Genomic DNA, 11,354 nt, shown 5'->3' on the forward strand with positions numbered 1-11,354 from the left:
ATGGCACAACACATCACAAAGAAACCACATTGATGACATCAACTGTACCATGTTACATTTCTATGGTGCTTTTTTCTCTTAGTGCGGTTGTCACAGGACTGCAATGTACTCTGGTTTATATCAACACTCGTAGCCTTGGTCTGTTAACTTCGACTTGGACCAGTATTCCCTCGTACACAGATGTTTAACCCTCTGTATTAATACCTGTTAAAATAGGCTACTGGTGTCCAACTTGCTTGAGAAACATCATTAAAAACACTTAACTGACCAGAAGATGTCCCTCAAACTCAACAAGGCTTTATGGGTGGAATCCATTTACTAACAACTGTAACCATACTTGACAAGTTCAATGTTGTACACTCCACTAATCAGCACAGTGACCTCCTTGTTCACACTGCTTGTTCTGTATTCAGTTAGTCATTAATACTCATTTATACTATGGCAAGATTGGTTAAGTGACCCGTTTAAGTCAATTGCAATCTCAATTAACATTTTTCATTACAGCAAGGCTTCTATGACATCTACCAGTTCAGCATCAGGAAACCAATTGAAAAGATCCAGCAATGTAAAAAAATTAATTAAATGGGCAGTTTAGCTCAAAAACCTTCAGAAATTGTACATAATTTATAAAATGAAGGCTTTCCAAAAAGGTATTGTTTGTTATAAATTCTTTATATGCCTTGTTTTTCTTCTAATTCTTGGACTCGTGTTGATTCCTGCTTGATGGGTTTTATGTGCACAGGTAACCCAAAAACAGTCAATCAAAACAAATGTGTTAGAAATATACTTCCACAACTGTAAATACAATTAGACCTGTCATTAAAAATCTAACCTACATCCACTGTATTTGTGAAAATGACAAGTATGGACTGATTCCATCCTATATACTCTAATTTTGATACTGAATAACCTATATCCATGTATTATGCATAACATAATGAATGTCCTGATCAAATCTAGATAAGTTCTCTAGGTGCTGTAAATACATTTGTAACTCACTAACAGTGCCTCCACTATAAATGGCAGTGCTTTGCTACCAGGGTGTTAACACTTTGATAAAGGTCATTTCAACTCAAATGAATTCAGGAGAGATGTTGGGGATGCATAAATCAAAATGTGATTGAGAAAATGGTGCCAGGGCAGATGTCATGTACATACAAAAGGACCTTGTAACTCATGCCTTGTGGAGGTGATAAAAAATATTGACCTTTTGACCTAATTTTCTCCACTAAAGGAATGTCCTAGAAAAAATATTTTTAAAAATTACTGTATTGCTTCTATTTGGCGCCGCAGAGTTTATTTTAAATTGATCAAAATGACTGAGGCCCGTAAACGATGGGTGGTGATTATACGAGGACACCTTTTATTAATACTATGTTTTACAAACGCTGCAATAGTTTATTACATGATTTAAGGCATTTTAGAAGTGCCGCTGTGAGAGGCTCTGATCTGCAGCAATGTACATGAACCATATGATATATATATATATAATATATATATATATATATATATATATAGATTGGTATATATAATTAGCATAAGTTAATGGGAGTATCAAGTCGTGGATATATAGCGATGTATCTGTCTGTATATCGCTACATAGACAGGACATAGAGTGCAAAATGTAAATGGGTACATCACTAATCTGATTAGATCAAGAAGTTACCACTGTGGAAGGGGTGTGGGTAATTCACTGACCAGGAGACAGACGGGTGTAATTGAAAACACCACACAGGTGCCCAGTTTTATTTCAGGGGAGCGTTGGGTTTCTTTAGCCCGCAGAGGGCATTGTTGGTCCGTGGTCTGCTTACCAACTATGGTAAACAGAACCACGGGAATACCAAGCAATGGTAAACAGTCCAGGCGCACTCGCAGGTGCTTCAAAACAATACTGCAAAAATCGAAGGCACAAAGAAACGTGGAAAATAAAACAGTAACAAAACTACACGTGCGACCTGGATCGCCATCCTATGCTGCCGGCTACCTAGCCTGCTCAGCGATACTTATTCAGGGATCTGCCCAAGGGTTCCCCTCCATCACTGTCTCGCTCTGAACCTCCGTTCGGTCGTGGACCAGCGTTTCCACGCACTCTGCGTGTTTAAAAGGGCAGACCTGAGGAAACAACAGAGCGTTAATTTATAGGGCTTAACAATCTCCCAAGATGCGCCTCTCAGCCATTCAGAGAGGGGGAAAGTCCACACACCCACTTTCCCACCTCCCCGTGTCACTGCCATGACTCGCAGGCGGTTCTTGGACGACTGCCGCCCTCTTCCTGCAGCCCTGTGAACGCGCCAGCAGAGTCAGCACAGATCTCTCCCTGTTACATATCCTTCACCTCAGAATGACACCACCGGTTCATTCGAAACTCCTACACCCCCATGCCTTCCCGAAAGAAAAAGTCTGCGTTTTGATGCCGCTTTCCTGCTCGGTGGACATAGGCATAGGGCTGCAAGGCCAAGTACCACGTGTGATTCTGGCGTTGCTATCTTTCATCTAGTGAAGCCATGCTAAGGGGGCATGATCTGTAACCAGGGTGAAGTGTCGCCCCAGGAGGTAGTACCGGAGTGACTCGACTGCCCATTTTACCGCGAGACACTCCTTCTCGATGGTGCTATAATTTTTCTCGCGGGGAAGGAGCTTCCTGCTGATATACAGGACTGGGTGCTCGCTTCCCCAAACCTCCTGAGACAACACTGCCCCGAGACCTGTCTCTGATTCATCCGTCTGCAGGGTGAACCTCTTGCCAAAATCCGGGCTGCATAGTACTGGCTTACTACACAGCCTCCGCTTCAAGGCGAGAAAGGCCCTCTGGCACGACTCCGTCCACTGAACCGTATTTGGGGCAGCCTTCCGGGTGAGGTCTGTCAAGGGAGCAGCGAGCGTAGCGAAGCTCGGGATGAACTTTCTATAATAACCCGCTAGGCCCAAGAAAGAGCGCACCTGGGTTTTGGTTGTAGGAACCGGCCAGTCAGCCAAGGCTTTCACCTTAGCAACTAGCGGTCTGATCTGGCCTCCCTCTACTCGATACCCCAAATACTCCGACTCACTCTTCCCAATGGCACACTTCTTTGGGTTAGCAGTGAGCCCCGCCTCCCGCAAGGATTGCAGCACCGCCGCTACCTTACACAGATGACTCGGCCAATCCTCACTGTGGATAACCACGTCATCTATGTAAGCAGCGGCATACTGCCGATGGGGCCGCAAGATGCGATCCATCATCCGCTGGAAAGTGGCTGGGGCTCCGTGCAACCCAAAGGGCATGGTCCTGAATTGGTACAACCCGAAGGGAGTCAAACGCCATCCTCTCTCTAGATTCCAGGGTCAGGGGTATCTGCCAGTACCCCTTCGTTAAATCCAGTGTTGTCATAAAATGAGCTGTTCCTAGACGCTCCAGCAACTCATCTACTCAGGGCATCGGATAAGCGTCAAACTTCGATTTCTCATTGATTCGTCTGAAATCAATACAAAATCGAGTTGACCCGTCTGGCTTATCGACTAACACGACCGGACTGTTCCAGTCACTTTGGGACTCTTCTATTACCCCCAGTCTCAGCATTTCGTCAATTTCCACTTTTATTACCTGTCTTTTACGCTCAGGTATACGGTACGGCCTCTTGCGAACTAGCGCCCCCAGCTCAATATCAATGTGATGATGGGCTACTCGAGTCTGCCCTGGGACGGGAGAGAACATGTCAGGAAACTCCGCCACCAGACCGTGAGCCTGACATTTCTGCGTTGGTGTCAGATTCTCAGCAATCTGTACTGATCCTTTTCTTGCCAACACAGAAAGATCAGGTTCCAGGTCCGTGACGTCATCTGCATGCGCAACTAACAACGGCTCTGGTTGCAACCAAGCCTTTAAGAGATTGATATGATAAATGTGTTTCTCTCTCCGTCGCTCTGGCTGGCAGATCTCATAGTCCACCTTCCCAACCTGGCATGTAATTTCAAAGGGTCCTTGCCACTTAGCCAAGAGTTTCGACTTAGAACTGGGTAATAAGAGAAGTATCTTATCCCCCAGCTGAAATGTGCGCAACTGGGCTTCTCGGTTATATTGGGTCTCCTGTCTGTGCTGTGCCTGCTGCAAATTGTCATGCGCCTATTTCCCAACAGACTCGAGCCGTTTGCGCAGGTCCAACACATACCGGACGGTATTGGTCGAATTGTCCTGCTGCTCCTCCCACATCTCTCTGACCAAATCGAGCACGCCCCGGGGTCTACGCCCATACAACGGCTCAAATGGTGAAAACCCCGTAGAAGCCTGGGGAACCTCTCTGATCGCAAAGAGAAGGGGAGGAATCAGCTGGTCCCAGTAACCCACATCACTACGAATAAATCTGCGCAACATGTTCTTAAGGGTCTTGAAGTAACTTACAAAAAATGATGGTGATTAAGTAGATTCAAGAAAATGCACAGAGTCCTTTTCTTCAATCAGTTGCCATGTTTATTGAAATATGCAGGGAGTCTGGTCCCAGGTACAGGACAAACAGAATACTCATCATTACAATGTTTGCATGACATTAAATACCCTTCTGTATAGATGGTCCACCTCCCCTTTCTCTGACACTTAAACAATTGCAAAGGTAATTTAATTTATTGTGTGTGTGTGTGTCTAGTGTGACAACCTCTGAACTCAGTGCATTCTTCACACTCCTGGAGACAAAAGGTCCATACATCTGCCTTTTGTTATCTTCTTGCGACCCCTTTGATCCCAGTGGCATTATCTCTTTTGATCTCTCTGAAGTCTTTAGAGCCTGTCCCCTTCTAGTCCACAGCATTGTTATCTCGTTAGCTTGCAGTCAATGTTGGGCAAGAGCTTGTAGACGCAACGTCTGTATCAATGGTTAGCAGTACATGCAATTTGAACCAAACAGTCTGCTATCTGCAATATTAGTCTCTTTTCAGAAAAGAACACCAGTATAGCTCTGTCAGTCCACATGCGTAGCAAACTCCTAATCAATTCTCGATCCATGTTTTCCAACAGGTCTTATTAAAGCGTTCCACCAAACCATCGGTCTGAGGATGAAACACAGAGGTCCTAATGGTCTTAATTCCCAAAAGCTTACATGTTCCATGGATTAGCCGGGACATAAAATTGGTGCCTTGATCGGTTAGTATCTCCTTGGGAATCCCCACCCGGGAGAAAACCTTAACAAGCTCGGGCAACAGACCTGGCGGACTTAGATCGGAGGGGAATTGCCTCTGGATAACGCGTAGCGATTAGTGATCTAAGAAATCGGCTCCCATGGCTTCCAACTCGGGGTCAGGTCGGTCCTGAGCAGAGGCAACCGAGCCAGACCCCTGCGCTGGCTCCGCAACCCCCCCCCCCCCCCCCCCCCCCCCCCCCCCCCCCCCCCCCCCCCCCCCCCCCCCCCGACTCTTCACCAACCTCCCCCACCTGAAACTTCTCCGACTCCCTCCATTGCCAGCCCTCATTCTTAGCGATCCGGCGCTCCCGTTTAGTTTTACGGGGTTTAAATTTTTGGCAAAACCATTCTGGATTGCGAAAGGGAAAAATCTCTCCAATTACTTTCTCTTTCTTAGCCAATAAAGAGGACAGGGCTGTCAGAGTAGCCAACCAATCTTTAAACTGCTCACAGTCCCGTCCTAGAACTACTGGTACCGGCAATTGAGGACATAATCCTACCTGCACCTGCGTCACCTGCTGGCCAATAGTCATACACACATTTATCGGACACCACGTGTGGAAGGGGTGTGGGTAATTCACTGACCAGGAGACAGACAGGTGTAATTGAAAACACCACACAGGTGCCCAGTTTTATTTCAGGGGCGCGTTGGGTTTCTTTAGCCCGCAGAGGACGCTGTTGGTCCGTGGTCTGCTTACCAACTATGGTAAACAGAACCACGGGAATACCAAGCAATGGTAAACAGTCCAGGCGCACTCGCAGGTGCTTCAAAACAATACTGCAAAAATTGAAGGCACAAAGAAACGGGGAAAATAAAACAGTAACAAAACTACAAAGAAAAGGTGCTGCACTTTGCAGCAATATCCTGGTCGCCACTGCCCGTGCGACTCGGATCACCGTCCTACGCTGCCGGCTACCTAGCCTGCTCAGCGATACTTATTCAGGGATCTGCCCAAGGGTTCCCCTCCATCACTGTCTCGCTTTGAACCTCCGTTTGGTCGTGAACCAGCATTTCCGCGCACTCTGCGTGTTTAAAAGGGCAGACCTGAGGAAACAACAGATCGTTAATTTATAGGGCTTAACAATCTCCCAAGATGCGCCTCTCAGCCATTCAGAGAGGATGAAAGTCCACACACCCCCTTTCCCACCTCCCCGTGTCACTGCCATGACTCGCAGGCGGTTGTTGGACGACTGCCACCCTCTTCCTGCAGCCCTGTGAACGCGCCAGCAGACTCGGCACAGATTTCTCCCTGTTACAACCACTTAGCCAATTTTCGTTAAAATATGAATTGTCTTTCTTACTACATACTATTCTGTACACGCTTGTCATGGTCATTGAACTTCTTTCCACCTGTTTATCATAACATTGGTAAAAAAAACAAAAACAAAATTGTATTCATTAGAAGTATCATTGATCATAGCTGCATCAAAAATGCTATCAGGAAAAAAAAAATGGAGTACAATATTTTATAGGTGAAGTTGGTTCTGGGTTAACAGCATATTTGATCATCTTTTGATTACAACATGATTCTGGTCATAGCCAGGAAGTGATCAAAAAGAGATGGACAGATTGTAAATAATGTTAGATTAGTTACAAATTATGACTACACTGTCACCCAAAATAAAATGTTGAATGTGTTTAAATCATGACCATTCCTTTTAGGCACATTCTCCATCTAATCACCCCTAGTGCTTTGGTATTTACAAATGATACATGGTGTGCTCTGCATAATAAACTTGCTGTGTGTACTGCATAGAAACCCTGCTGACTTGGCAACAGTGACTTGGTTTGTAAGCGTTTATTACACCCATGACAGAAATGCTTCTGTTAAGGACTCATTGCTATAAGACTTTTGCAGTGAAAGACCCTCAGAATAGCTGTTTACAACATCCTGCAAAGAATGAATGTTTTAAACAAAACAATTGTATGTCATCGTCTAGATTGAAACTTCATTAAAATGGAAAACAAACCCACCCACCTGGTCAAAGTTGTGACAATGTAAACTACGTTGACCAACTTTACCTACCTTCACTTCTCCATTGCTGTCAAGTCTCCACTGGTCAATTGCAACAAACTAAAAGTAGCATACTAACTGGGGATGAGCCTGTGGTTAGTAGGAAGGACAGTACTAATGATAGTCTGCAATCTAGGTTCAGTTGCAGCTAATCAAGTACCTCCAGATAGGCTGCAGGTAGGTTTGGAGATGTTTTCAGTTGCAACAAATGCAACGTATCAGCCTGTCTTCTGGATTGCATTGACTACTATAGTACTAAAAAGAGATTTCTGTTAACTGTTCTGTGCAACTATAGATAATGAATATATTTATTTCAAAACATACTGTAAAATGTGCCTATTAATTTCCATACTGTATTACGTGTATTCTAATTATACACATCTAGAATGAAGAAAAATGTAAGAAAACATCTAAAATAGCTTTAAAATGATGGTTGAAATATGCAGTACAAGAATGCAGCACTCCTCTTTCTCTCCTGTCCCTGCCCCACTCATTGCCATTTTTCACATAAAAGTGGAAGTGATCAGTTTAACCCTGAGGTCTGTACTAAAGTTGGGAATCAGCTGATCCCTATGTTGTAATTGGTACTAAGATAGTATAGAGCTGAGGATAATCTGCAGATAGTAATATGGCCAGGAACTTAGTACAGAAATAAGGACAACATTCTCAAGTTCATTACAGTTGACAAATGTGACTATAACCACCCTGTGCAACACGCTGTAAGTGTCTGGAAATTGTGATAACCTGTTCAGCCAACTTTTCCTATAGAATCATAACAGTTTGCTTTCTTTGCTGTGAATTGAGGGTCTCTTTAACTTTGTACATCAACCACAGGCACATATCTCCAGTATAAGGCTTGCATTCAAATAATCATTTTTAGTAGCTGGTGCTGGAAACAGGTGGACATGGTTAAATATAGGAGTAGTGCATAGGGAAAAGAAACTTATGTAACAGGAAAAAAGGGACAACAGCTGTGTCCATGTGAGAGAAATACAGCAAAACAATAAGACTTGATAGAATGCTTTGTTGATTGACATATTTATTAAATGAGTGGTTATTAACTCTCAAAACAGTTCCACTGCCTAGTATTTACACACAGTTGCCTGCTGCATTTACCAAAAACTCATCTCAAAAGAGAAAAAATACAAGCAAAATTAACAACTCAATCAGAATGTGCTACACACAATACACTATCAGTAAGCTGTTACAAGTTTATGAATCACATTAGTAACTATTAAATTGAGACTTGTCAGCAAATAAAATTACCGATACCGAACCAAAACGGTTCCAATTTTTTTTTTCTTGACTTCTGAAGTAGAGCTGGAGTCCTTATTTAAAAAAGTGAAACCGACAACCTGCACATTAGATCCTATTCCTACCATACTTTTAAGAGAGATATATCCAAAAATACATATCACTGTTTTAAATAGTATTAAAGTTATCTTTGCCTCTAAGACTGCAGTAGTAAAACCTCTTAGGAAGCCCACCCTTGATGCAGCTGCTCCTAATAATTACAGACCTATTTCCAATCTCCCTTTTCGATCCAAATTGTTAGAAAGAGTAGTAGTGGCTGGTCTACTCAGTAGATTTCTTGACTCTTAATTGATCGTCTTGAAGATTTGGTGGGATTGTAAGGTACTGTCTCTCAAACAGATTTCAGTTTATAAATATTGAAGAGGAGACATCCTTTTTATCAGAGGTTACGTGTAGGGTCCCTCAGGGTTCAATTCTTGGACCAATTTTATTTTTATCTCTATATGTTACCCTTGGGTGACATCATTCGTAGACATGGAGTTAATTTCCACCGTTGTGCTGATGATACTCGGCTTTACCTGTCCCTCAAACAGGACCATGTATCTCCTGCTAACATTAATGTCTTGCTGACATTAAGACCTGGATGTTTAATAACTTTTTAATGTTAAATTCAGACAAAACAGAAGTGATGATACAGGGGCCTCAGAGAAAACATGAAGATACACATTTGATTGATGTTTTATCTGATGGACTCTACAGATTTTAGGGCAGAAGTAAAAAAAAAAAAAAAACCTAGGAGTTATATTTGATACAGAACTTTCTTTTGAAAGCACACATTAAAAATGTCCTTTTTTCATTTAAGAAATATTGCAAGACAGAAGGGTATTCTTTCAGGCAGGATGCAGAGAGATTAATGCATGCTTTTATATCCTCTAGAATTGACTATTGCAATGGTCTTTTCATTGGGACTAACCACAACATTATATCTCGCCTTCAACTTGTACAAAATGCTGCAGCTAGAACTTCAACCTCGGTCAAGAGGTAAGAGCATATTACCCCGGTGCTGGCATCTTTGCATTGGCTACCGGTTAGTTTTAGAACAGATTTTAAGGTGTTACTGCTAACTTATAAGGCTTTAAATGGTCTTGCACCTCCATACCTTAAAGATCTTTTGGAAATCTATGTACTTAATCGCCTGCTCCAATCACTGGATGCTGGCCTACTGTCTGTACCTATTATTCAGCAAAAAACTTCAGGTGGTAGATCTTTGTTATATGGCACCTAAATTATGGAACAACTTGCCCATCACAATTAGAGAAGCCCCTTCAGTCAATGTCTTCAAGTCTAGACTAAAAACCCATTTCTATAACCTGGCATTTTCATCCAGATTAGCTGATATCCTCTTGCCCCCATATTTATCCCACTGTTGTTTATTTTATTTATTTATTTATTTTGATCTAGATTAAAATCATATTTTTATAGTACAGCTTATATATTCTGTTTTGTTTTTATTCTGTTCTTTTTGAAATGCTTAGTGTTGTAATTTGTTTTTGCCTTTGTAAAGCACTTTGTGTTGACCTGTTGCAAAAGGTGCTATATAAAAATAAGATTGATTGATTGATTGAAGTAATATTGGCATTTAACCCCTAGCCCTATCACTATCTTCCTGTTTGGAACCCTGTGTGCTCACTCTACCAGAACTGAGGAAGCTTTACTAACCATTCTTGTTAAGACTTGTATGAACCCACTTGCAAAGGCAGGGGAGGACATTTATGGGCAAGGCATGCACAAGGAGTTTCCAGAATGGCGATGGAAATATAGCTCAAAGAATGGGTTAACATAGGAAGAAGATAAATTTTCAGTTTTATTTTTTTTTTTTTTTTTAGGAGAAGTGATTGGGAATCTGTAGCTCCCAGGGAAATGATAGAGCAGCCTCTACTTGAATTTCACTTCAACAGCAGATTGTAAAATCTACAGAAAATAGACATTAAGAAAAGGTAACTTTGACTTTTATCAAATATAAAGACATCCTGTATATGATTTTTACATACAGGACTTAAATCCATTTACCAGTCCCAATGGCTTTTACCACATGCCAAGGTCAAGCAGCATCGACTCTGAACAAGGAGTGTAGAGTTCCTGGCCCTCATTCCAAATGATGCCAGTGATGTACATCCCCTGCCACTGCTGTAAATAGCAAATTAGAGCGGTTTGATGAAAAAGTAGGTCACCATGACCCTAACCTTATGTATATGAAAAAGCGTGACACACCTGTACATAGGGCAGGTTTTTCCGTTAGCCGCAGATTCTGATACTCTGAATGGTAACACTTAACACAATTGGAATCACATATGTGGTACAGAGTATGAAACCAATATCTAGAAGCCAAAAAGTGACACGACCCCATCTTAGGATCACAGGTCAAAATGAAGGGTTAGGTTTTGCCTGAACACTAAATGGTTAATGAGATTTAGCAGTAGTTGGTGCTGTGGCATACAAGCTCCCCTCTTTACGGGATGCTTCATTAAAAACAAGCAAGTGTTTTTTTAAAGTAGTTGTTTTAATTAGTTACAAGTGCAGTGACACTACTGTGGGAGGCAGTTCAGTTGATACCTGTTAAGCCATTTGTGTATCTCAATCACAACTGAGTGTTAATAGTAACGTTTATTTAATTTACAGGGGTTTTCAGTAAAGCAACTAAATGGGCTTTTAAATCATAAGTCTTACTTTTTCATTTCAAAGCAGAAACTCCTCTTTATTGACGTAAATACTGTCACGCAGAACGATTGTAATAAAGTGCATCCAGCATAAAATATTTTATTTTTCATTCTAGCTTTAATAAAGATTTGTCGCTTATTAGCATGTTGCAATCTCATTTGTACATTCTGCTTGTTAATCAAAAATTAAGGCTTGGCCAATTTAGTTTTTTCACAGAAAA

The sequence above is a fragment of the Polyodon spathula genome, chromosome 4 (assembly GCF_017654505.1).
Source record: "Polyodon spathula isolate WHYD16114869_AA chromosome 4, ASM1765450v1, whole genome shotgun sequence".
In the NCBI taxonomy this organism is placed as follows: Eukaryota; Metazoa; Chordata; class Actinopteri; order Acipenseriformes; family Polyodontidae; genus Polyodon; species Polyodon spathula.